The 26,608-nt window shown below is 51.6% G+C and overlaps 1 protein-coding gene across 2 annotated transcripts in view; it reads right to left on the bottom strand.

Annotated features, from left to right (window-relative positions):
* The window catches only part of AKT2 (AKT serine/threonine kinase 2), a 46,680-nt gene extending 32,094 nt beyond the window's left edge, over nt 1-14,586 (bottom strand). Inside the window, exon 1 of one of the 2 annotated variants that reach the window (XM_087421745.1) lies at nt 14,413-14,586. The gene's annotated coding sequence lies outside the window, so the exon portion shown is untranslated. The remainder of the gene's footprint in view (nt 1-14,412) is intronic. The other variant, XM_004441536.3, reaches the window with a different exon arrangement.
* Nucleotides 14,587-26,608: the final 12,022 nt, after the last annotated feature.

The following is a 26,608-nucleotide window of genomic DNA, read 5'->3' as shown; positions in this document are numbered from 1 at the left end:
GGAGAGGATACCCACACAACCAAGGAACACACGCAATCTTATTAGTTACAGGGAAATGCAAATTAAAACCACCCATCAGGATGGCTGAAATTTTTAAAACTGACAATGCCAAGTGTTGACAAGGATGTAAGGGAATCGCTACTGGTGGTAGTACAAAATGGTTCAACCACTATGGAAAACTGGTAGTGAGAACTAAAACTCAGTATACGCCTACCCCACAACCCAGCAATCCCACAGCCCCCTAAAAGAAATGGGAATACTTGTTTACCAAAAGACACGTACTAGAATGTTCACAGCAGCAATACTCACAGTAACCTCCAAACTGGAAACAGACCAGGCGTCCACCCACAGGAGAATGGATAAACAAACCGAGGTGAATGCCTACAGCAGAGCACTACTCAGCAATAAAAAGTACGGAACTAGTGATGCCCAGAACACGGAGGACAAGTGAGAATGCCACACGAGGGCAAGAGCCAGCCGCACAAGGAGGCATCCAGTGAGCCCATTCATGGCCCGTTCAAAACAGGCACCACGACTCGTGTGTTTAGGGCTGCCTTTCTTGCCGGTAGAACTGCGCAGAAAAATCAAGATGACAAACACCCCAAAGTCAGGAGAGCGGCTACGTTCGGGAGTAATGGAGGGGGTTGTGGGAGCCAACGATGTTCTATTGTGATTACACAGGGCTTGGCTTGACAGTTATTTGTTATACTGTACTGTATAAAATGCGCTGAACATATTTTCTGTATTTTATCACCAAAGAAGTAACAATAAAAAAGAACCCAAGTTTGGAAGTCCTGAGGGTACAACGGAGCCAAAATCGAGCCTCCTGGCTTCCAGGCCTTTCCCCACCCCAGCCCCAAGGCTGGCCTGCCTGGATTTTCCCCTCAAGAAGGCTGGGTCACCAATGAGTAAGGAGGGGGAACCTGGGGTCCAGAGGATCCGAACTTCAATGCTGGGCTTTGCCACTTCTTGGCCATGTGGCCGCAGGCAAGTAACACCCTCTGTGCACCCTGCCACGCTCCCACCTGTACAGTGATGCCACTAGATGAGGGACGTGCACCCCAGGAGGGAGCAGGGCGGCACGCTTCCAGCCCTGCAGCCCCGCGGGGGCAGAGTTTTCGGGGTCTGTTTAACCCTGCACAGAAGAAAGCTGAATGGGAACGAAAATTACGCACTCGGTAGCCAGCTCTAAGCAGGGAGAGGGGAGGTGACTGGAGGGGGTCCCCAAGAGGGCTCTGACGACACTTGCAAGGTTTTATTTCTCTAAAACAGCTGCTGAGTACACAAGTATCACTGACTTGTTCTATCATTATGTCTCAAACACTCTAACAGATCATTTAAAAAAATTTTTAAGACATTTTTATTTCCATTTGTCTAACTCGTGGGTCTTATTTTTCAATGGTTTCCAAGCCGTAGCTCCCTCAGAAGCTTCATCTCACGGTGCTGGGATCACATCCACGAGAGATTTACAGGATGACACGGGACCAAGTGGAGAGAGGCCCTCGGATGACTGCCTCGTCCTAGCTGACAGCCTTGGAAGGGACTGGGTCCTGGGAAGGGTCCTTCCAAACCTGTTTCCTCATCTGTAAAATCTGGGTCATTGTGGTTCTTGCCGCTTAGGGAGTTGTGAGGCCTCAATGAGATCCAGTGCTTCTGTCCTCACCCCTCCTACAGTTGGGACCCTGTGACCACCTGAGTCAGAGCCCATCCCTCCTCCACTCAAACCCTCCCATGTCCCCACTTCACCCAGAGTAAAAGGCAAAGTCCTTAAAGGAGCCCCAGGACCCTATGAGGTCTGCACCGTCCCCCTTTTACTTCTCCAAACACACTCCACGTCAGTGGTGCCTCTGACACACCAGGACACACCTACCTCAGGGCCCTTGCACATGCTGCCCCTTGAGTCAGGAACGCTCTTCCCAGGTATCCTCGGGGCCCACCCCACTTCCTTCAGCCTCTGCTCTCATGTCACTTTCTCTGAGAAGCCTTCCTAACCTCCGTAGACAAAAGTGCACCCGCCCTACTTCCCCTTACTCTTTATGTTTCTTGTATTCTCCATAAGTGCTTACCACTGACATTATTACACATATTTCCCCGTTCACCAGTTTTCTGTCGACCTCTCCCCACTATGGTGTCAGCATGCTAAGGGCAGGGGCTCGGGCCTGTCTTGGGCACTGCCAGCTCCGCAGAGCCCTGCACTGTGCTGGATCCACAGGGAGCACTTAATCAATACTTGTGGAATGAATGTGTACAGACTGAAGCCCTGTGCCCACAATAGGCTCCAAGTCCGTTAAATCCCTTTCCTTCCACTCGTCAGGTCTTTCTCTCGCCCCCTCTCCCTGACCAGGTTCCTGTGCCAGACAGCACAGAAGGGATGAGGGAGGCAGAAGCTCTGCGTCTCCTGCAGTGGAGACAGTGGGGTGGGGCTTCTTTCTGGCACTGTGACCACCTCCCCCCACCCGCCCAAGCCTCTGTCACCTGCCCTGTAATCCTCGCCTCACCTACAGCTCCCAGAGGGAGACTCACTCAGGAGATAAATTCAAAACCTGTCGTTGGACAGCCAGCATCTGCCTGTGGGAATCTGGGAGGAAAAGCCCCCGGGGGAGTGGCGGGCAGTAACTCCCTCAGGGCCATCACAGCTCTGTAGCCCGGCTGTTGTCGTGTGAGCGCACTTTAGCAAAACTGATAAAGTGAAAATGCACGTGTCCTCAGAGGATGCTGTCCTGCAGAAAAGGCTTATGCCAGGACACAGAGGTTCTAAGGCGGGTTTCTCAACCTCAGCACCAGCGTTATTTGGGGCTGGATAATTCTTATCATGGGGGCTGAGGTTTAGCAGCATCCCTGGTCTCTACTTGCTAAAGCCAACAGCACACCCTCCCCCAAGTTGTGACCACCAAAATGTCTTCAGACAATACCAAATGTCCCCCGGGGACAAAGCCACCCCCTGGATGAGAACCGCTGTTCTGAGGGCATTATGGCTAGAACAGTGAAACGCTGGAAGCAACCTAAATGCCCGCGATAGGGGCCTGATATTGTAATAATGGCTGATACAGTGACAGTACTAAGAAGAGGGAACGCCCACTTGGTCCTTACCACATGCCAGGCACGCCTAAGCACTCTGTATAGGTGAATTCGACCCTCACAGCAACCCCAGGCGGCAGGCACCTTCACTATCTCCATTTTAATGAAGACACTAAGTCACAGAAGTGAAATGACTTGCCCCACTCACCTGCTCAGGAGGTATGAGCTGGATGGGACCCCAGGCAGCCTGGCTTTGCCACCACACGGCCTCTGGAGTCAGGCAGACCTGGATTCAGGTCCCTGCTCCCCGACTTTATAAGCTCCCCAGGTCTCTGTTTCCTCCTCTGTGCGGTGGGATGACAGTGGTGCCTCCATCAGAGGCTCACGCGTGGGAAGGGCTCAGCACAGTGTGCGGCCCTTAACTGAGGGTCCATCCACCCGACAGAACACAAGGCAGCCATCCCACACACCAGATCCATCCTCCACGTGCCGACACACATGGACGCCTGGTGGCGTTCAATGTGCTCAGGGCACAACAGAACATCCAACCTAACCCCTCCTCTGAAACACACGCATGTACACACCACATTACCTCATTCTGATACCCTTATTTTTTCACAGGCTGACATGACTGAGATCGACACACACCTCACAATCCAGGTATAATTCTCATCCACAGCATCCTTTTCAGAAAAGCAGGTACACGATCAACAATGGATCTTACTTGGAATGGCCTCTTAGACTGAGGGCACGAGGAGGGACATGCTTAAATGCCACATGCACAGGAGGAATTGTGCCAAAGGGCCAAGAGAGGCAGAATAATGGGTGAGGAGTCAAGGTGGCCTTGGGAACCACACACATTCCAACCTCAGTTCCGCCCCCTGCAGTGACCTTGGGCAAATCACTTCCCCTTTCTTCGCCTCAGTTTCCTCATCCAGATACTAGAGATAATAATAGAACTGTACCTCCAAGGCTGCTGTGAGAACTCAATTAGTTAATCTACAGAAAGCACTTGGAAGAGAGCCTGACAGAGCAACTGCTCCACACCTCTCCAGTGTCTTTCTGTCCTCTGGTGGGTGTGGACGTGGGGACCTTCACTTCCTACGCGACACATTTCTGTAACGTCAATTTTTACCTATTCCATCTCCTTGGTAAGAAGGTGGCATTAAGATACATTTTTTTCTCTTAAACACCACACACTCCCCCCGCTGCCCCATCTGTCTACTTCCAGCAGGTAGGCCTGGAGGCAGGCTGAAGACGTGGGCGGGCTGCCAAAGATCCTGGGACAAGAAGTACCAGAGCAGACTTCCTTCTCTTCCCCGCCACTCCTCACACCCTCCCCCTTCCCCGCCCCCCAGGGCCTTACAGCCCCCACAGAGATCATGCAAACGTGTCTGCCTGGCCGCAGCCAGAGGGACCGTCCAAACACAGCTCTGACTCTGTCCCTCCCCTGCTCAGGGATCATGTCCAAGGCCTTATGGAGGCCTCAAGGGTCCATCTGAGGAGGCCCTTGCTGGTTCTCCAGCCTCAGCGGTCAGCAAAGCCCACACACACACTTTCCCCTTCTCTCAGTCCCTTCAACACTCCTTGCTTTGTCTCACCCCGGGGACTTTGCACATGCTAGTCCCCCACCTGGCACACTGCTCACCCGTCTTCACCTGTTAAATCCTCATTTCCTCAGGGAAGCCTGCCCTGACTGCCCCCTACCCCACGACACGTCACAGAGCCTCAGAGCTCGGCCCTCCCGTCCCCTCACAGCACTCACCTCTACTGTGCTGTCACGTGTACAATGACCTGGGGAGACGATGCCTCCCCCACGGGCCTGGGAGCTCCACATAGTCTGTCCTGGTCCCCACCGCGTCCCCAGCCCCATCCAGCACAGGCCAGGCCCAGAGCCTTCACTAATTCAGGGAGGGGGTGGCAAACAGAACCACAGCTTTTGAGTTCAGAGTTCTGCCAAGCGATGGTGAAACAAAAAGCCTGCATTCATTCATTCCACAAATATGGCCGCCAGGTTGTGGCAGCACAGCTCGGTCACCAGGGAGGCAGCAGGGACCAAAACAGAAGCCCCTGCCCTGGAGGGTTTACAAGGGGCCAGGGTGGGGGAAGGCAGACAGACATTAAAATAACTAAGTTAAATAACGGTAGATCAGAAGGTGACAAATGGAGAAAAGCAGCATATGGAGGACGAGGTGTGTGGGAAGGGACGAGGGTTTCTGAATTTACACAGCGGGGTCAGAGAAGGGCTCACTGAGGTGGCGAAAGCTGGGCAGAACCCTGAGAGATGTGGCGCCACGTGGAGCTCCAGGGAGGAGGCTCCAGGCTGAGGAAGAGCAAGGTGTGGTGGAGGGGCACAAGGCACACGGGGCTAAGGAGGAAGCAGGGGGCTTGGCTGGGCAGGGCCTGGGAGGCCCCTGTGAGGGCTGTGGCTTCTTCTTGGAGACAGATGGGGAACTGTCGGCTTGAGGGGGGCGGCGGCGGCAGCACCATCCAGAATCCCCTGGCCCCAGTGAGGTAGGGGCTGGATCACAGCCTCCTTCTCCAGGACTTGTCCCCAGAAGAAGCCCCACGCACTGGCCTCACACTCCCACCAGCTGGCTCACTGGGGGACCACAAGGACCCACACTTTACAGATGGGGAAACTGAGGACAGCAAGGGTTCAGGGAGTACCCAAGGCCAGGCAGCTAGGACACAGCGGAGGAGAATGGAGCACGCCTTCCCCGCCCTGAGCCCCTTCCACCTCCCTCTGCCGTTGCTCCAGAGAGACCGAGCCCCCTCCCCCAGCCCAGCCAGCCCTCTCTTACCATCCCTGCCGCCCTGCAGACCGGGGCTGCCCCCAACACACACAAGCACATGCGCGCACACACGCAGGGCCCCTCCAGTGTGGCTGAGGGCGTTGCTCCACATCACATCATCTGCCTGCCTCCCCGGCCAGGAGCTCTGAGGCAGGGCGTGACGCTGTGAGTCCCCCTCTCATCCCCAGGGCACCCAGGAGCAGAGGCAGGGTCCCAACCACGGCTAACGTTCACTGAATGCTGACAACGTGCCACACCTGGATTAATATTCATTCTCACTGCAACTCTGTGAGGTAGATGACGTTACTACGCCATTCTTCAGAAGAGGAAGCTGAGACCCAGAGAGAATAAATCGTGTGCCCAAGATCACACAGCAGCCAAGTGTAGGAGATGGCTGATTTAGCCAACAGAACCTTCTGTAATGATGGAAATGTGGCTACTGTGGCCAGAGCAATTAAAGAACTGAATTTGTACTTTCATTTAATTTTAATTAATTAAAATTTAAATAGCCACACAGGGCTAGTGGCTAGCATACTGGAGGTGCAGCTCTAGAGAACCTCTGCTAACGAAGCGCGGGAGGCTGAAGGCAGGAGGAGGGGTGGGGTGAGGCCAGAACCGTGGATGCTCACAGGCCCGAGGGGCTAGGTGGTCCCAGCCTGCCGAGGAGAAGCTCCCACACTACGCCAGTGCTCGGAGCCCTGACCCTCTCACCCCAGAGAGCTGGAAGAGGGCTCGGAGGCCCAAACCCACACCTGCCCTGGTGGATTCAAATCCTGACTACCACTTCCAGTCTGCACGGGTGGCGTCTCTGAACCTCAGCATCCTCGTCTATAAAATTAGATCTTAACACCAACCTGATCAAGCATATGTTTATGTTATTTCAAATGATGCTTTTTTTTGACAACCCAGGGTCATCATGGGGACCCAGTGAGATGTGCTTCAAGTACAGCTGGGGATGAGGCCTGCATCTTTGGAAGACAGGCAGCAATTACACAAAGGCGAACTCCAACGTCCAGGGCCAGCCTGAGCCACGCTTAAGCTATGAAGTGGCAGCTACGTCAACACTGTCACTAGCCGGTTAAAAGGAATCATCCCGATGATTCGTGACATGCCTATATTAACTTTCTGAAAACATCACCTAAATGGAAACACACAGCCAAAAAAAGTAGACAACTCACAGACACGACCCCAAAACACATGCTTGACACCTGCCATCACCCCCCAGCCCCAGGCCTTTGGACACCGGTTTGAGAAGCACGGCCCTATGGGCCCTGCTACTTCCTCTCTCCCTCCACCCCCTCCCCCAGCTCCAGCCACAGCGGCTGCTGAGCGTCACCACCACATCGAGGTACCTCCCACCTGAGGGCCGTGACCCGTGCTGTGCCCCTGCCTGGCCCATTCCTTGGGGCTTTCACGTTACGGCCTGACTGCCTCACCTCAGGCGCCTTCCCCAAGCCCCCCTCCCGCCAAGTCCAGCTAGAGCCCCATTCCCCTCCTCGGCCACACGGAGCACTCAGAGGGCAAAGGCTACTCCTCTGCCTCCTCCACTAGACTGGGTGCCGCGCCCTGGTGTCCAGAACCGTACGTGGCACAAGGCAGGTACTCGATAAACTATCCGGTGAGAGAATGGAAGACACAAATGCACACTAACAGTCAGGGGCTGGCTCCAGAGGCCACTCAGGAGTAGGCTCCAAGGCAGGGCTGGCCAAGGCCAGGGATCCCCGAGATTAGGGGTGGAGAGCCGCAGCCACACCCCATCTCCCCAGCGGGCACCGAATGGAGCTAATCCAGTCTCCTCCAGGACAACTGAAGCCCACTTTGCACCAGCTCTGTCTAGAGAAATCATCACACCCCAGTAACAGTGGCCACGGCACTGGGCAGGGGCAAAAGAGCCAGTCTTACGAAGGCAGACTTGACCCCAGATAGAATTGGGTTCAAATTTCACGTCTGTCACCTACTAACACTCTGACTGTGGGCTAACCCAATAACCTTCCTGGGCCTTGGTGTCCTCACCTGTGAAATGGGAGAACAGCCACGCCCAGCTCCCAGGCCGTGGTGAGGAGAGACGAGAGCAGGCACGCAAAGCCTCAGAGCCGGCCCGACAGAGAGAGGCCGCTCTGCTGGCTCTCAGGAACAACACGGGCATTCTATGCAGCTTCCTGTGCCTCGGTTTCCCATCTACAAAATGGGGGTGATGCTACCACCCACCTCACAGACTGCTGCGCGGCCGAGCTAACACACACCGAGTGCCGTCTGGCCGAGCAGGGGCTCAGCGATGGGCGTGATGAATACTCCTGTCTGGAGCCCTCCACGGGGGGACCCCAGCTAATCAGCCCGCCACCCCCTCCCAAGGCTTCAAACGCAAACCCACTCTGCCAACCAACAAGCCCAGGCTGGCTGCATCCAGAGCCCCCTCTCTGCTCCCAGGTGCCCAGCCTGACACTCTCCTGCAGCAGCAGCTCAGATCCATCAAGCACCTTCTCAGGAGGCCCGTACCAAGCACCTTCCAACACATTAGCTCCCTGAATCCTCCCAACAGCCCCGGGCAGCAGGGATGTTCCCATTTTCAGCTGATCAAAAGGCACCTGGGAGAGATGGAATGATGCCCCCAGGGTTCCACGGCAACCAAGGAGGAGCCAGGGGGAGCAGGGCTCACACCCAGGTCTGCGGCCCTCAGCCCAGACCACTATGCAATGACCCTCCAGACGTGAAGTGGGGCAAGGGAGCGGCAGTCACCCCAGTCCATTCAGAAAGCGCCCGCGAGGTGGCAAACCAAGGAAGGCTTGGATTTCTGGCCTCACCCTTAGAAACAACATCTGCGGACGAGCTTCCTGGGCAGGACAGCTGGGCTCGAGGAACTTCCTGCAGAGACCTCTGACATGTCCTCTCCCCTTGGCCAGTCCCGGCCTGCTGTGCCCTGCTCCACGCACCCAGCACAGTGGGGCCCTGCCATGGGTGCCGAGTTGCCAGTGGGTCCTGCCCCCAAAGGGGCCAGGCCGAGCTCCCACCCCACTGCCCCTCCCACGCCCGCTCCCTCACTCCCTCCCTCCTGGTCCTGCTCGCAGGGTTGTCTCCCTGAGCTGGGCCTCTTGCTGCTTGGCTGGTTGTCCAGAAGAGCCTGCCATGGAACCACCCCACCGCGCAGCCCAGAGGCCTGGTGGTGGAGAGCCTTCCGCGGAGAGCTCTGGGAAGCCAAAGGGAGGCCCAGGGAGGGGTGGCCCTGGGTCCCCCGGAGGCTTGGAGATCAACTGCGAAAGACATTCCTTTCTAGCCCCCCCCCCCCCAAGGGATTTCTGGAGACTTCAGGAGGTTTGCTCTGAGGCGGCTCCACTCCTTCTAGGAAGATACCCCAGAACCAGCCCAGGAAAACAAGAGCCAGGCTCCTGCTCACTGCCCTCAGCCTTAAGTGCGAGGCTCAGGTGCGGGAGAAGCCACTCTCACCCATGGTTACCAAGCACCTTTGCGTGCTGGGCGGACTCTGGAGTCACAACACCCAAACTCAGAGCCCATCCCCAACACTTCTGGACTGGGGACTCTCCAGGCCTCAGATATCACCACTGTGAAGTGATCATCAGAGCTGATTCCTCCTGAGTCTGAAGGGTCTTCACTCAGGTCCTCCATGGCTCCTTCACTGCACTCCAGTCCCTACCTACACGTCACCTCCTCCGGGAGGCCCTCCCTGATCATCTCAGCTAAAATATAATATCCCCAAGCTCTCCTTTCCCCGACCCCCCCTTCATTTTGCCTTTGTAACACTGATCACTATCACACATTTGTTTGCTGGGCACCTGTCTCCACTAGAAGGTAGGTCCACAAGGCTTGGTCTTCCAAGTTCTAGAGCAGGACCAGGAATGTCGCAGGCCCTCCAGCACAGGAGGGCAGAATCAGCAAGTATGGTTCCTATCAGGTATTACTGTTGTTCTGCACTGTTATATGATATTAGCCCAGCTGTTCGGGGTGGGGTGTGGCGGGGTGGGCAGAAAATCAGCCCATTGAGCCTCCCCCCATCTGTCCCTAAAGGGAACAGCCATGGGCCCTGGGGAACGCGGTGTGAAAACCACAGAGGAGGGAGGCGACCATCGGGCCTTCGCTGTTTCTAAGGCAGTGATTCTACTCAAGGGGGAAGTGGCAGGCATGTGAAACTCTCTGACCAGCTCGAAAATCTACCTCCACCCCAGGCAGAAGCCTGAGAACCTCGCTTATGGCAATAGGCACCTTCTAAAGCCCTATGTCTGACCAAACTCCTCCGCACGGCCTTCTACAAGCTCTGAGTGACCAGCCCCTGGCCTCCTCTCCTGCCCCCTCCCTCGCTCACCCCGCCACACAGCCTGTCCCTGCACCTCACCAAGCTCAGTCCCCACCCCCCGCCCCAAGGCTGTCCCTTCTCCTGTCCCACACGACTGCCTCACCTTGTCAACCTGGGACCAGCTCAGAGGCCCTCCCAACAGCCCATCTAAAGAAGCCCCGTCACACCTGATTTCAATTCAAGGCCTGGCACCTCCCTTTAACCTGCCCCTTGTTTATTTGCTGGCTTTAGGATTTGTCTCCCTCAGCTCCGTGGGAGTAGGGCCTCTGTCAAGGACACCACTGTACCCCCAGCACCTGAAGCAATGCAGGCATGCAGTAGATGCTCAATAAATGGTGGCGGTCAGCTCCGCAATGCCTTCAGATCAAACCCACACCTCTCACCCAGGCCCCTGAGGCTTGGCGCAGCTGGGTCCCCAACTCCCACCAGCACTTCTGCTCGTGCCCACCCTTCCACCTCGCAGCCTTCAAAAGGGCTGACCCCACCGAGGTCAAGGCCCTTTCCGCCACTCCGGGGGCTGTGGTGGAGATTCAATAAAAGCACCACAGGAAGGGGCTTTAGCAGGGCCTGACATCTAGAAAGGAGCTAGAACTGCGACCTTGGAGGGGCTCCGGGCAGCAACTGTGTGGGACAGGGAGGGGACCTGGGCGCTGCATTTGCCCGTTTTTAGTTGATTATGTGTCCCCTGGCTTCCCAACCTCCCAGAACCTCTGTTTGCTCATCTGGAAAATGGAGATGCTAATTTTGGTCCCGCCCTCCTCCTGGTGTTATCTGACAAGGCTCTGTGATCTGGGAAAGGCCTTCAGAATCCTAGCAGAAGTAACAAGGATTACAACTGCGAAGATATCCTGAAGGCTCCTTGTGGGTCCGGCACTCTTCCACAACAGTGGGAAGAGGAACCGTTTACCGCAGCCTTACCGCTATGCCAACACAGCTATAAATGCTTTCTACAAATTAACCCATTTAACCGTCACAACAACCCATCACGTGGGAATTATCATCAGGCCATGATAGCGATGAGGAAAGGGGCTCAGAAGGGTTGAGGAACCTGCTGAAGGTCACACAGCCAATGAGTGGCTGGGCTGGATTTGACCCCTGTGCTCTAAATCGCTTCAGTGCAATGCTTTACAGAGGGTAGAGACCAAGATGCTGGATTCCTGGATGGGCCATGCTGGGGGGCTGGATACCCCGACGCTTGAGAGGACCAAGGGTAGGGGTCAGGGAGGACAGATGCCCTCTGGACTGCCGACTGAGCATTTACAGCGCCAGACACTATTCTAGGAGCTTCTTGTGGATCAATTCATTTAATCCTCACAACAGCCCGAGGTGGGTGCCATTCTGAGACCGCTGCACAGAGACGAACACCGAGGCCCAAGGTCACACAGCCAGAACGCGAAAGCACCAGCACTTGCATGCATGCCCACTACACCGCCCTTGTGCACGGACCTCTAACTCAGGTCCCCTGGTAGCTGTGTCACCCCCTGCATGTCTCTCTTACTGTTCTCTGCCAGCACACACTCCGCCCCAGGTTAAAAGATCTCCGGGCTCAATTCTGAGAAGAAACTAGATTGCACCAGCAAGCCCAGAACTGCTGGACCGGCTGCCGGCAGAGGTGCTCCCAGCAGCCCTGGGCTCAGGGGATGAGGGGAAGGAACTGCCCAAGGGCGCAGCTGGCAGGGCCCAGGGCAGGTCCTTTGAGGTGACAGACCCACTGCAGCTTGAGACCTGGTGAGCAAAGAGTGTGTGACACCAGGGACAAACCAACCTGTGTTCAAACCCCAGCCTGGCCCCTTAGGGTCTGACAGACCTAGGGCAAGGCAATTCCCCTTCTGAGCCCCAACTGATGACTCTGCAAAATGGACAGAAACACCATATCCACCCCTGGGCAAAACTAAACCACTGTTCCAGTTACTCTGACAAGAGGTTCGTTCTGAGGCCAAGCCGGGCCAGGGGTTCACATGCCAGCTCTGCCACTTCCAGCTGGTAGACGTCGGACAAATCATTTCACTTCACAGCAGGTGTCTCAGTTTTCTGATCAGTGAAATGGGTGTCACTTCTCCCTACCTCATAGGCATGTGTAAAATGGGCATAACCATACCTACCCCATAGGTGTGTTTTGAGATTTAAACGAGGTCATGTGTGTAAAAGGCCTGTCACGTGCTTGACATACAGTGAATATTCAATAAACACTGGCTATTCACTAGCTCTGGAAATGATTTGCTTCTGTGTGCCTCAGTTTCCCCTTCTAAAATGGAGATCATGACAACAGTACCCACGGCTCTAGGACATGAGCACTCAGCAAGTTAACCCATGTGAAGCATTCTGAACAGCGAGTGGCACAGAGAATGCACTGAATAAATGTCAGCCATCAATCTCATGATTATTGTTTTTACTGCTGCTGTTAACCCATCAGACAAACCCTCTAAAAGCTGGCAGAAGGAGACTAGAGGAACAAACCCCTGGTGGAGAAAAACTCTACAGAGTCACCACAGCCTCGCAGAGACTCAGGGACCTTCCTCTCCAGGAACCACAACCCTCGGAAGCCAGTCAGCTCGGAAGCCAACGCTGTGGACCAGAAGCGACCATCTACCCCCATAGACCACATCACCAGCCTGTGCTAGCTGGGTCAATCAGGGACTGTGGCCACCCTCCAGAAACTCCAGACCCAGGACAAAGGTTACGACGCAAGCCAAGGTCACAAACTGGCCTGGGGAGCAGGGGCAGTGGCCTCACGTTTGGAGCTAGCTGCTCCAAGCACCCATACCCAGCGACCACAAGAAACCAGATCCCTAGGGGATCTGACTGCCCCAAGTCCTTCAGAGCAGCCTTCCTCCCTGGGCTGGGCTGGGCCAGGGGCACCCCCCACCCCCACCCAACCCACCAGAGTCCCCTTGGCCTATGCGGAGAGGAACAGCTGGGAAAACAGCGCTCAGCCTCACTGCCGCCTAATGGTGAGGCCAACTGTCAGCGCCTGGTGGGGAGCGTAAACATGATGGGCCGCTGGACTGCCAACCCGGGAGACACAAACAGCCTCACGGCCAGGATGGAGGGGGCTGCGGTGGTCTGTGTGGGTGCCTGGCCCCTTCGCACCCACACTAACCAAGGTCAGGCTGGGACTGAAGTCCTGATGCTTCTCTGAGACAGGAAGAGTGGACAAAGCTGAAAGGAAGCCCACAGAAGGACCCAATTACTCCAGCTCAGGCCTCTAAATGAGGAGTCCTCAGAATCCAAAGAATCGAGATGTCCCCAGCCACCTTGCCCTGGTGGAGAGCTGTCCCTCCAAACATTCCTTCCTCCCAAGTCTTAACAAGCAGGTCCAAGGGCGCAACTCCTCAAATCCAAGCTGGATACCCCCTCCCCTCCCTAATATGGAGCCGAAAACTCAGAAAACTTCAGACGGCGGCTTCTAAGACATCTACCCACCCACCCCTCCGGCCCTGGAAGAAAAGAATTTGCCACAGAGGTGTCCCACACACCTTAAAATAAGGCTTAACACTATGAAAGGGTTCCGAGGTAGACAGAAGTCCCCGTGACCATCCAGTTTCCCCCAAAGTCATTAAGAAGTTCAATAAAGTGACCCTCCCACTCCAGCTCAGTGTAAACCCCCAAGCCCCACCCACCAAAACACAGGCGGCAGAAGCCCCTCATCACTCGGCGTTACAGCCCTCCCCAAATACCCCCCTAAACACCCACTTGGGCCTGCCCCGTCCCTCGGAGATTATAAACATCGCAGCCCTGCTCCTCTGATAAAGCGCTGCTCTCGTTCTAAGGATGGCTCCCCCCAGCTCCTCAGTGGTATAACCCGGACAGCGCTACCCCAACCACACTTAGTACAGGCCCCTCCCCAGAAGCCCCCATCTCTCTAAACACACTATAAGAACAGCTCCCGCAGCCCCGGAGAAGGACAGCCCCTACACTTGGTAAGGCGCGCCCCCTCCATGGCTAGCTCTCGCACACCAGGCACGCTCTCTCCTCACACCCCACTAGTTCAGCCCCCAGCCCGCACACGCCGGGGTCTGCGCCCCCACCCTTCAGTGGTTCGGTCCTCTCACTTTGGTATGCCCCCCCCCGCGGCCTCAGTGGTACGGCCCGCCGCCCCCGCCCCCGGCCCCTCAGGGCTAGTCCTCCGCCCCCGCCCAGCCACCCTTCCTCAGTCCCGGAAGGGGGGGCTCGAGGACCGCGGTCCCCGCCCGGCGGGCACGGGTGGTACGGCCCAGCGCGGCCTCGCGGGGGGTCCGGACGCGACCATCGCAGGGTGGGGGGGCGCTCGGAAACACGCGCTGGCGCACTCACCTGTCACCGGCGGCCGCCCAGCCTCTCCGGCGGGGCTCTACTCCCGCCCATCGCCACGCTGCGCTTGGTCCCGCTCCTTGTGTTTCCTGGCGGCAGCAACGGCGGCAGCAGCGGCAACGCCTTCTCCGAGCCAGGCCCAACGGCTCGCGAGGCGCGGCCCCCCCCGCCCCCTCCCCCCTGCCCCCGCTTACCGCCCCCTCCCACCCTCTGGCCGGAAATACCGCCTTCTCCCGCCACAAACAGGAACTGACGTCAAAGAGCGAGAGATGGACTCGGAGAGGGCTAGAGCGCAAGCGCAAGGAAGGGGCAGAGATGGACTCAGAGCAGGGCGCCTGCGTACATTAGGCAAGTTTGGGCCTGTGTGGGTAATGGCCGTGTCTCGCGCAGGCGCGGGACGGAAAGAAGGGATAGGAGTGCGCAGGCGCAGTAGGCCTCTGACGCCTGCTTTCCCTAGAGGCTATAGCCGCAGTGACGTTTCCCGGCAGTCCCTGGTCCTTATTTACATACGCTTTGATCTCGCTTTTCTCTGCTGTCGCCTTTCCTCCCGGTTCCGAGGCTCTTAAAGAGCCCTGGAGCAGGGCTTAGGAGGGGTGGCCTTTTCAGCATGTCCCTCCTGGTTGCGCGCAGGCTCTGAAACCACACAAACCCAGCTTTGCATTTTCTTGCTGGTGACTGTGGACAGAAGGCTCCACTGTTTCCTGTGCCTCAGTATCCACATCTGCAAGATGGCAACAACCATAGCTGCATCACTGGGCTACTGGACTATTTTATGTACACAGAACAGTTTATATCAGACAGTTTATGACTCCAAAATATGCAACCTACCTGCTCATCATACATATTCAATTAAATATGGGGTTTAACTTTTTTATGGGGTAACTTGCGCCTTTAAAGGCGTTAAGATCGCTTTGCAAGGAAAGAGCTTTGCACAGATCCTGGCCCATACATTAGCTAGCATACTAGACAGCTGTGGGACATCTGGCGCCTAGTCCCTTCTCTCTCATAGGTTGGGTGGGGCTTGCTACCTTCTGAATTTGGGTTCCAGGATGCCCCACAGCTTGTCAGGTATGCATTGGTTAGTGCATACTTCTTCTAGAAGGCTTGGCTGGGAGTCGAAGAATCCTGGGTCCACCTAAGTCTGTGAGGGTGTCTCAAGCAAGTCCTGCTCAAGGGTGGATCTTGGTTTTCTCAGAGGTAAACCTAATGTTGGAACTAGCCCTTAGGTAATGGGTTTCCAGCTTGGAACTCGCTGCTCTGTATTCCTAATTCATGGTTTTCTTCTATCCCAGTGTTGATAACTCTGACCAATGCCTCCCCCACCACAGCCCTGACCATTTTAGTCCCTTAGTGTCTGGTGACAGGTCTGTCTCCTCCACTGCACAGAGAGCCCCACGAGGCAAGGGACCAGGACTGTCTCAGTCATCAGTGTGTACCCAACACGGGCCAGCAAAAGTCCTGGCACAGAATGGACTCTTGGGGAATATTTGTTTCAAGAATTATCCCTTCTGCTCTAATCTACATTCAAGTAGTCACTGTGGCCTACACTCTTTGCTCCTCTCCATGCTGCACAGCTCACAGCCCATCCCCCTCCCTCTAAATCTTCCTGGGCTAACTCAGTCCCTGCCCCTCCTAGGGCACACAATGGATTATCTCACTGAAACCTCCCATGTGGTTACGTATAAACTCCTTGGGACAGTGGTCGTGGAAGGTCATGGCTTTCAAACCATTTTAAGACCTAGTACACACATACGTGGACTTACAGTATAATGAAACAAAGTGTCACCAAACACTATTTACTCTTATGTATGATGCACTCTTATTTTTTTTTTTTTCAGTGCTGTTAGAGACCCTGCTGACTGATTTTCTGACCCACTAATGGGTCGTGCCTTGCAGTTTGAAAAACACTAGTCTAGGGGTGAACAGTGCTCACTGGCTTTGGAGGGAGACAGGCCTAGTTCTAATCATGCCTTTCCTGTGTCCTTGTCAAAATCACTTCACTTCTCTGAGTTTGCCTTTCCTCATTGCAAAATATCAATAGAATTCATTTAGCAGTTGTTACTGGCCAGGTTCTGTTCTTAAGACATTCCCAGCGATGCTATCCTGTTGCTGGCAACACAATCTTAGAGGTTAGATGCAACAGTACCTTAAGGGGCTCGCTCAAGGTCCCAGGATAAGTTGCGGTAGAGGTGGGATTTGAAGCCAGGCGGTCTGATACAAGAGCCTGTGGTTTGAACTCACATCATGCTGGAAAATAGAAAGTATTATTGGCCCTACTTCTGTCCCCTGTGTTGCTTTAGCAAACCACTTAATTATCATTTGGGGGCCTCAGTCTCTCAATTTCCACCTCAAGGGTGATTGAGGAGAAAATTCCCTAAAACCCCAAATTGTTCTCTACCCTCTAATCTGTTCTGTGAACTCCCCGCCCATGACTATAAATATGGGCTGTGCATGCATTTTTCTGGGGAGAAGGGCCAGTGGCTTCTCATCTGAAGTCTGCTCAAAGTCCTCTTAATTCAGAAAAAAAGTGATTTAAGAATCCTGCCCTGAGGGATGGAGAGGGCATCTCCCTCTGTCCCCAAGGAGCAGAAATCAGCCCCCGAATCTGTTTCAACCCTTCTCACCAAGACTGGGCTCCCAATGGTGACTGGACAAGCTGCGTGGACCAGCTCTTAGCATCCCCAAATGGGGAGGCTTCCACTCCATCCCCACGAGGTCCGGGGGTCTATCCTTGGCAGTGGTGGAGGTGGCCGTGGGGGGAACCCTCCCTGCCACATGGGCAAGCAGGCAAAATCAGAATTCCCCATTTCTTCATCTGAAGCAAAGCATTTTCGAGGGAGAAAGTCCATAGCATTGATCAGACTCTCAAAGAAGTCTGGAACCGTTAGAAAAAAAAAGTTTTTATTTAAAAGAGTTTCCCACGGTATACAGAAATGTTGAAATAATATCTTTGAGTCCCCAGCCAGAAGTCACTAAGCCCCCACCCTAGATGCTACTGTGTTGGGAAGACCCTTTTAGAGTCACTTAAGTGTTTGGCAGAGGTACAGATAAGCCTCAGGGATTCTGTAAATGTTGGTTCCAACTTCCTTTTTATAAAATATGTTTCTGTTTCAAAAATTGTAATAGAAGACACCATGCACCATGCACATTCAACTTTTTAACACATCAGAGATTCCCAAAACGTTTACATGGTCGTGCTAGGCTAATGCACTCTTATGCAGACCCTGGGAGGAAGCTTTTTCTACTCGGTAAGATTGAACACTTTACCGATCTGCTCCAAACACATGGATGGCTTCCCATCCCCTGTGGAATAAAAGCTAAAGGCCTCACCATGGCCTTCTGTGAGCTGCCCCTGCCTATCTTTCTAACTTCATCTCAAGCTGCTCTTGCCCTTGACCACTGTCTTCTAGACACACTAACCTCTTCTCTGCCCCTTCAAAAAGATAAGCTTGTTCCTAACTCAGGGCCTTTGCACTTGCTGTTCCTGTTGCCTGGACTGTTCACCCCCCTGATCCTGATCTTTTCATGACTGGCCCCTTCTTGTCTTCCAGAACTCAGTTCAAATCTCACTTCTTTAGAGAGGCTTTCCCTGGCCATCCCAAATCCAAGAGGGCCACACTATCACTGTCTCTGTAGCATCTTTGAATTCCCTACTTAACACTAGACACTAAAAGCTATTTTTGCTGTTTATTTTGTAACTGTCTCCCCCCAAACCAGGATATAAATTTGCCCTGAGGGCCAAGACCTTGTCTTGGGCACCACTGTATTCCCAGCCTCTAGAACAATGCCTGGCACCTAGTTGGGACTTGGGGATCAATAAATATTTGTTGACTGAATGTGGTTTTGACTGGGAAAGTTAAGGCTCTGTGTGTATGGACTGATTTTTACTTCAGGTCTGAACTTGCCTGCTCACAAATAAGTTGAACAAATAATAATAATCTCTTAACCTTTATTGAAGAATTCCCCTGAAGTATCAGGTGCAGTGCCAAGAATATATCCATGACCTTGTTACATGTTCCTGCAGGAAGAGCCTCTGTGACTCTAGAATATGTGGCCCCCAGGTCCATTCCCAAAGATGTCCCAGGCCAAGCCCACGCTCGCACCGACAGCACTGGACACCACCTCCGTGGGTCCAAATTTGAGATACAGCAAAGTCTCGTTTTATGCTAAGTTAAAGTACGTGGATTTGAAACAGCAAAATACCTAGAACACAGTTTCATACATGATTAAGAAAAATTGAGATAATATGAATATCACCTAGCTTTTTTTAGGTCATCAAGAAGGGAATCATTTCACAGCAGCGGACAGGGTGACTTAGAAACCCTATTCGCGCTGTTGCCTATTCGCGCTGTTGCCACAAGATGGCGCCACATGAGCTGGCCATCCCCGCTGGGCCGGGCTGACTCCCAGGCATCAAGCCGACCTGGAGCAAGTTGGGCGAACTTTGTGCTGCTATTGAAACGTTCCCTGTTTAAAAGGGAGCTCTGACACGGCACCTAAATGCAACACGTGATCCGGAATTGGATTCTGAGCCAGGGGAAAAATGGCAATAAGGAACATTACTGGGAAAATTGATGAAATTGGAATATGAACGGGGGTTTAGATAAGAGTATTGAGTCCACGTGAAATTTCTTGATTTTTGATAGTTGTACTAATGCTTATGAAAGAGAATGTTCTTGTTCTTAGGAAATACACAGTGAAGTATTCCTAGGTAAAGGGTCATGGTGTTCTCCACTTTAACTCTCAAATGGTTCAAAAACACAGCATGTGTATCTGTACGTATGTATGTATGCCTACGGGGAGGGGGCGGGGGGAGGAGGGAATGATAAAATAAATGAAGTGAGAACTGGCAAATCCGGACAAGTATACGGGAATCCCTTGAACTATTCTTGCTGCTTTTCTATACGTTTACAATTACACTAAAATACAGAGTTACCCAAAAAGCTCTTTTTTGTAGCCAATGAGAATGTCATTAAAGGGTTCTTTAAGTGGTGGTGCTAGTGCTGGTGCTGAAAACCTTCCCTGAAAATCATCCATTTCAGAGATAAAATTAGGTAACAACACTGTGCCAGGCGCTGTTGGAAGCCCTTCTCACCAATCGACTCATTTAATTCCCACAATTGGGCCGGCCCTGTGGCTTAGCGGGTAAGTGCGCGCGCTCCGCTGCTGGCGGCCCCTGTTCGGATCCCGGGCGCGCACCGACGCGCCACTTCTCCGGCCATGCTGAGGCCGCACCCCACATACAGCAACTAGAAGGATGTGCAGCTATGACATACAACTACCTACTGGGACTTTGGGGGGGAAAAAAAAGGAGGAGGATTGGCAATGGATGTTAGCTCAGGGCCAGTCTTCCTCACAAAAAAAAAAAAACAAAAAAACTAATTCCCACAATTATCCTTTGAGGTAGGTGCTGCTACTACTCCCATCTTAGTGAAGAGGAAACTGAAGCACAGAGAGGTTGAGTAACTTGCCCAAGATCACACGGCTACAGAGCTCAAGCTCTGAACCGCAGCAGACCATCAAGAGGGCCAGAGGATCACCAGGATATGCTATACTGATGACTTAGGAGCAAGCACTATCCCAAACATGAGGCAAAAAGGCAGCTTTAGGGAAAACTTTGGGACAATGAAAGTAGGTTTATGTGCTCTGAACCCCTGCCTCGACTTGACATTCAAGTCTAGGCACAAGTCAGTCTTGAATTAGGCAAGGTTTAACCCAAATAAGAGGGAAATGAAGTGGCTGCTGATTCTGATGTGATGGACCTGCTAGCCGTTAACACTGGAGGAAAAATTAGAATGTTCCTCAAACAAATCTGATTATTCTCAATATTTACCCTTAAATACACAAATGGCATAAATTCAAACTTATAAAACCTGGGGACATTCCCTTTGCCCCTGTAGTTTCACTCCTAGGTATTCACCCTGCGGATCTGTTCACACACGAGCAAACTGTGGTTCACACAGAGGCACAGTTCGTGATGGACAAGGACTTGGGAACCACCTAAGCATCCACGACGAGGACTCATTCAATACGTCAGTACAGCCCCACAAGGGAATACTAGGCAATTACTTTAAAAGGAAGCTCTTTCCAACAAGCACATTAAAAGACGCTTAACATCATTAGCCGTCAGGGAGACGCAAATCGAAACCACAATAATAAGATATCGTTTCACAGCAGCTAGGATGGCAGTAATCAAAAAGACAGATAATGATGTGTTGGCGAGGATGCGGAGAAATTGGAACCCTCAGACACTGCTGATGGGAGTGTGAAATGGTGCAGCCACTTTGGAAAACAGTCCGGCAGTTCCTCAAAAGATTAAAAATAGAATTAACATATGACCCAACAATTCGACTCCCAGGTATAGACCCAAAAGAATTGAAAACATAGGTCCACACAAAAACTTGCACACAAATGTTCATAGCAGCATGATTCATAATAGCCAAAACGTGGAAGCAACCCAAATGTCCATCAGCTGGATACACAAAATGTGGTCTATCCATACAATGCAATATGATCATCAATAAAAAGGAATGAAGTACTGACACACACTGCAACGTGGATGAAACTTGAAAACACTATCTGAAGTGAAAGAAGCCAGACATAAAAGGCCACATATTGTATGATTCCATTTATATGAAATGTCCAGGAGAGGCAAATCCATAGAGAACAGAAAGCAGATTAGCAGTTGCCAAGGGCTTTGACTGGGGGACAGAGTACAGAAGGACTTGGGGAATGATGCTTAAGGGGTTTGGGGTTTCTTTTTGGGGTAATGAAATGTTCTAAAAGTGTGGTGATGGACACACAACTCCGTGAAGAACTAAAAGCCCTTGAGTTGTGCACTTTCAATGGGTGAATTGTTTGCTATATGAATTATATAAAAGTTTTTTTTTTTCTTTTGTGAGGAAGATTAGCCCTGAGCTAACATCTGATGCAAATCCTCCTCTTTTTGCTGAGGAAGATTGGCCCTGGGCTAACATCCGTGCCCATCTTCCTCTACCTTATATGTGGGATGCCGCCACAGCATGGCTTGACAAGTGGTGCGTCGGTCCATGCCCAGGATCCGAACCTGTTGAACCCCAGGCTGCCAAAGCAGAGCATGCGACTTAACCACTACGCCACCGGGCCGGCCCCCAGTTTTTTTTTTTTTTTAAAGCTCTTTATGTACTTATGTGATCTCCAGAATATATTAAGTGAAAAAAGCAAAATGCAAAACTATCATATATGCTACCATCTGAGTGGGAAAATATAGTTATGTTTGTAAATGAAATATTTCTGCAAGGACACATAAAACCCCAGTAACACCAATTGTTTCTGGAGAGGGGAACCAAAAAAGCACAAAGAATAACACAATGAACACCTGTGTGCCCACAACCCAGCTTTAAAAACCATTACTACACTGTTGAATCCCCATATGTGCCCCTCTCCAGTTACATCCCACCCCACTCCTGGAGGGAACATTGTCCTACGTTTGGAGTTTATCATTCCCATGCATTTTATACATTTACTATACTTTAAGTATCGATAACTAACATGCATTATTTTGCATATTTTAAACTATGCATATCCTGTAATTTGCTTTTTTCACTCATTATTTTGCTTTATTCATATTAATACATGCAACTTTAGTTCATTTTTATTGATGTATAATATTCCACACCCAATACATAATATTATACATCCAATATTGATGTATAACTTTCCAAGAAGCCACAAGACAATCTCTCATCCCACAAGCTCTTCTTACAAGGAGACACTGACATTCCTGTCATGGAGAGGTAGGGTCTATGATCCCTCCCCTTGAATGTGGGTGGGCCAGTGACTGTGACAGAAGTGAAGCAATGTGACTTCCAGTGCTAGGTTAGAAAAGGCGATACAGTTTTCCCTGGCTCTCTTGAGAAGCTCGCTCTTGGAACTCAGCCACCATGTTGTAAAGAAGTCCAGGCTACACGGAGAAGCCATATGAAGGCATTCTGGCTGAGAGCCCACGCTGAGATCTCAGCTAACTGCCAATACTGGTTAACCACCAGACAACTGAGGAAGCTTACAAGAGGACACCAGCCCCAGCCACATCTTACTCCTACTTACATGAGAACTCCTAAGTGATAACAGTCTAATTGAGCCCAGTCAACCCCTGGAACCATAAGCAATAATGATTATTGATTTAAGCCACTAAGTTTTGAGGTGATTCATTACACATTAGATAATTGGAACTATGCCACAATCTGTCCATTCTCCAACTGATGGATATTTGGGTTGTTTCCAATTTTATGCTATTACAGTGATCTTATGAACATTCTTATACATGTCTCTGTGCGTATGTGTAAGTTTCTCCAGAAGGTAATTGCTGGGTTGGGGAGTATGTCATCTTCAAGTACACTACAACCTGCCAAACTGTTTTCCAAAATGGTCAATACCAACTTACATTCCAGTGGCAGTGTACATACTTCCATTACTCCAAATCTTCCCCAACACTTGAGACTTTAAATTTTTTGCCAGTCTACTGGGCACAAAATAGTCTTATTGTATATATCCTTTTGTACCTTTGAATTTTGTACTGTTGCATGAATTAATCCAAAATAAACATTTAAATGCATGCTAGTCAAGTATTGCTTTTCTTTTTTTTTTTAAGATTTTATTTATTTATTTTTTCCCCCCAAAGCCCCAGTAGATAGTTGTATGTCATAGCTGCACATCCTTCTAGTTGCTGTATGTGGGATGCGGCCTCAGCATGGCCGGAGAAGTGATGCGTCGGTGTGCGCCTGGGCTCCAAACCCGTGCCGCCAGCAGCGGAGTGCGCGCACTCAACCGCTAAGCCACGGAGCCGGCCCTGCTTTTCTTTTTTTAAACACACTTTATATACTGGGGTTCCATATTACAATTACATTTTTTTATAAAGGAGGTGTTGCCCCAGTAGCAACAAGCACATCTCGTACCTGGATCTTGGTTTCTAGAACCATTCTACAGTAAAGGAACTGGGGCTCTTGGGAAATGGCAGACTCTAGTCCCAGGGCAGGAAATGTACAAGATGAGCCTGGAGAATCTGGAGTGCCACAAAGTAAGGAAGTGCCAACAAACAAACAAACAAAAAGCCCACCACACAATAAAGGAGGTATGTCAACAGGACACAGGAACCAACCGAAAGAGCTCCCCATGGCCAAAGCTGGAATAATGTGAGCGACAAAATAAAGTAGTATTGATTATAACCCAAAGTATAAAATAAATATCCATGAGTCCACACTGATAAAAACAAATGACTGAATAAGTTAATAAACAGGGAGAAAAGACAAATCTCCCTTGCAAAAGAATTCCAAATAACGTCTGTCAGTTCTTGGCCCGCAAGGAGATGGAGCATAAGCCCTACCACTCCTTAGGTGTGGGCTACGCAGAATGACTTCCGTTCAAAGAGTCCAACATGGAGGAAGGGAGAGAGAAGAGTAACTTTACAGTGGAGAAATCCGACAAATAGTAGGTAATCAAGCCAGGTGATCAAGGGTGACAGAAACAGTGATAAATCAGGTTGAGGGGAGGTACCCTAGATATGATGTGATAAAATGGCACTTTACCTCAGAGCTTTTCCTCTGAAAAACACTTAACCCCAGTCTAATCAGGATAGAAACATCAGACAAACCCCAGCTGAGGGACATCCTATAATATACCCAACAGTGTCCTTCAAAACTGTCAAGGTCTCAAAAACAAGTCTGAGAAACTGTCACAGCCAAGAGGAGGCTAAGGAGACATGACAACTCCTTACCTGTCAACATAAATGTTCGACAACATAAATGTGATACAGAATCCTGGAACAGAAAAAATATTAAAACTAAGGAAAAAACTGAGAAACTCTGAATAACTATGGACTTTAGTTAATACTAATGTATCAATATTGGCTCATTAATTGTAACAAATGTATCATACTAATGTAAGGTGTTAACAGGGAAAACTGGGTATGGGGTATATGGGAACTCTGTACTGAATGTACTTCTCAATTTTTCTGCAAATCTAAAACTTCTAAAAAATAAAGTCTGTTACTGGGGGGCGGTGGGGGGGAAGAGGAGGCATTGCCTGTTTGATGAAGTTTGTGAAGACCTGGTTTGGAGTTCACAAGGCAGGTGAAATTCAGTGTAGGTGAACGTCAGGCCTTCAAAGGCAGGTCTCTAGGAGCAGCGCTCACCAACCCAAGTCAGCCCAGGCCCCCAAAGGAGCGAAAAGAGGGTCAAGGTCGCTGCAGCCCAGCTCCTGGCACCAGTCTCAGCCACTGGAGGAAGGGGCGGTGGGGCTGGCCTGGAGGGGTGCTGCCAGTCCCCATCCCATCTTGCCTTTGCACCCACTGGTGTGAGCTATCAGAGGAGGTGACATGTCCCAAGGTGACCTCGTCCCAAGACCACCACCCCAACAGAACCATCCAGCTGGGCCGGCTCAGCCCTGGCTCTGATTTAGCATCAGCCCTGGGCTCGCTGCACCTCCACTCCCACATCTGCTTGTGGGACGAGAATAGGAAGTCCCCGACTCATGGTGTTGCCCTCACCCTGAGGATTCGACAAGTCCCTCAACTTAGCAAAGCCCGTATTTAGTACCTCCTGGCATACAGGTGGTGGTGTGAGCTCTTCACATCCCCTGATCCGCTTCCTCCAGCGGTCTCTAATAAGAGGAGTCCCACTGCTCTTATTTCTTTTTCAGAAGGGGGTGATGAATGTATAAATAAGTCACCTGAGGAATGCCAACGATCTCAGGGGAGAGCCTGGTTCAGATGTGCTATTGACCCAATATCAGCATTTGCACTGAAGTGATAGAACTGGAATTCTTCCAGTTCAGCCCTGAATTGACCCCACATGTGAATGAGGTTACCCACGGCAGCACTGCTTGTAACAGCAAGAGATGGGAAACAACCCAAATCCCCTTCCAAAAAGGGCTGGGTAAGCAAATGAGGTTAATAGGTGTGTGCGCTTGTGTGTGCGTACTATACATTCCTCTGCTTGCAAGTATGTGTGTGTGCGTGTGCATGTCTGGAAGGATTAGATTACTCAAGACTCTGGTAACACTGGTGGCCTCTGAGGAGGGGCCTGGGGAGCTAGGAGACTCGGGCAGAGTTTTCACTGTGAAGTCTTTTGTATCTTTTGCATTTTGAACCGTGTGCGTATTATTTGTGTATAAACATCAAAAGTGTTTAACAGAACCAGAGAAAAAATAATGCATCCCTGTGGGTCACGGCTGTTGGGGTTGGTTTGGGGGAATCACCAAATCCAGTGGGTGGGACACTGGGGTCCTGGAGCGGCCGGGAGGCAGAGGAGGTGTCCGGCTCCCGTCCGTCTGGGAGATGGTGGCAGGATGGGACAGGACTCTCAAGGCCCACCGCATCTCAGAGCTGCAAACGTTTCCTAGGGCAAGCTGACGGGAGCGGGGGGAACATGGACACACAGACAACTCTAGAAAATCCAAAACCACTGTCCTAGGATCCCGCCCTCCCCTTTCCAAAAGGGCCCTGTTTCAAATCTGCAATTGGGGCAGCACAGGGTAGGGGCTAAGGGACCAGGATCCTGGTGAGCTCCCTGACATCAAACCCAGTCCTGCCCCTTGCCAGCAGGTGAGGCCTTCAGCGGTTTACTCCCTTCTGAGCCTCCGTAAAGAGCAAGAGTGTTGACTTACCTCATGCAGCTAAGCCTTTCATGGTAAGTGAGCAATACATGTTTTTATATCTTTGTAGTTCCTATTACACAACAAGAAATCACCCCGTGCTCTTAAATTTAGTAGCTGGAACTCTTCCAATTAATCCTGGCACTTGCTAAAATTATCCATGAAGCGGAACCAGAGGAAATTAGGGGGGAAAAAAGAAGAGTTGAAGACCAGCAAGGAAAGTGCATGTGTGTGCGTGAGCGCCTCCTTGTGGCACTGACATGAAGGGGCGGCCTCTGCCATCTTGACATTGCCATTATTTGCTGTCCTTCTGAGGTCCAACCTGAACCATTCCCACGAGGGTCTAGCCTGGGCCCTCACCAGGAGAGGGGCTGCTCTCTCTACACTGTCCCTCATACTGAAGTCCACCTCTCACACCCCAGGCCCAGGGCTTGGGACACTGCCTGACACATAGGAGCCTCCCAATATGACATTACTGAAAAACTAAAATAAATGATCGCTTTGGGAAGACGAAAACAGGTCTGGAGATGGATGGTGGTGATGGTTATACAACAGTGCGAATGTACTTACT

Source organism: Ceratotherium simum, chromosome 33 (genome assembly GCF_057802395.1).
Source record: "Ceratotherium simum simum isolate JZ-2026a chromosome 33, ASM5780239v1, whole genome shotgun sequence".
NCBI lineage: Eukaryota > Metazoa > Chordata > Mammalia > Perissodactyla > Rhinocerotidae > Ceratotherium > Ceratotherium simum.
The sequence above is the reverse complement of the archived record's forward strand: the minus strand, read 5'-3'. Positions and strand labels throughout refer to the sequence as shown.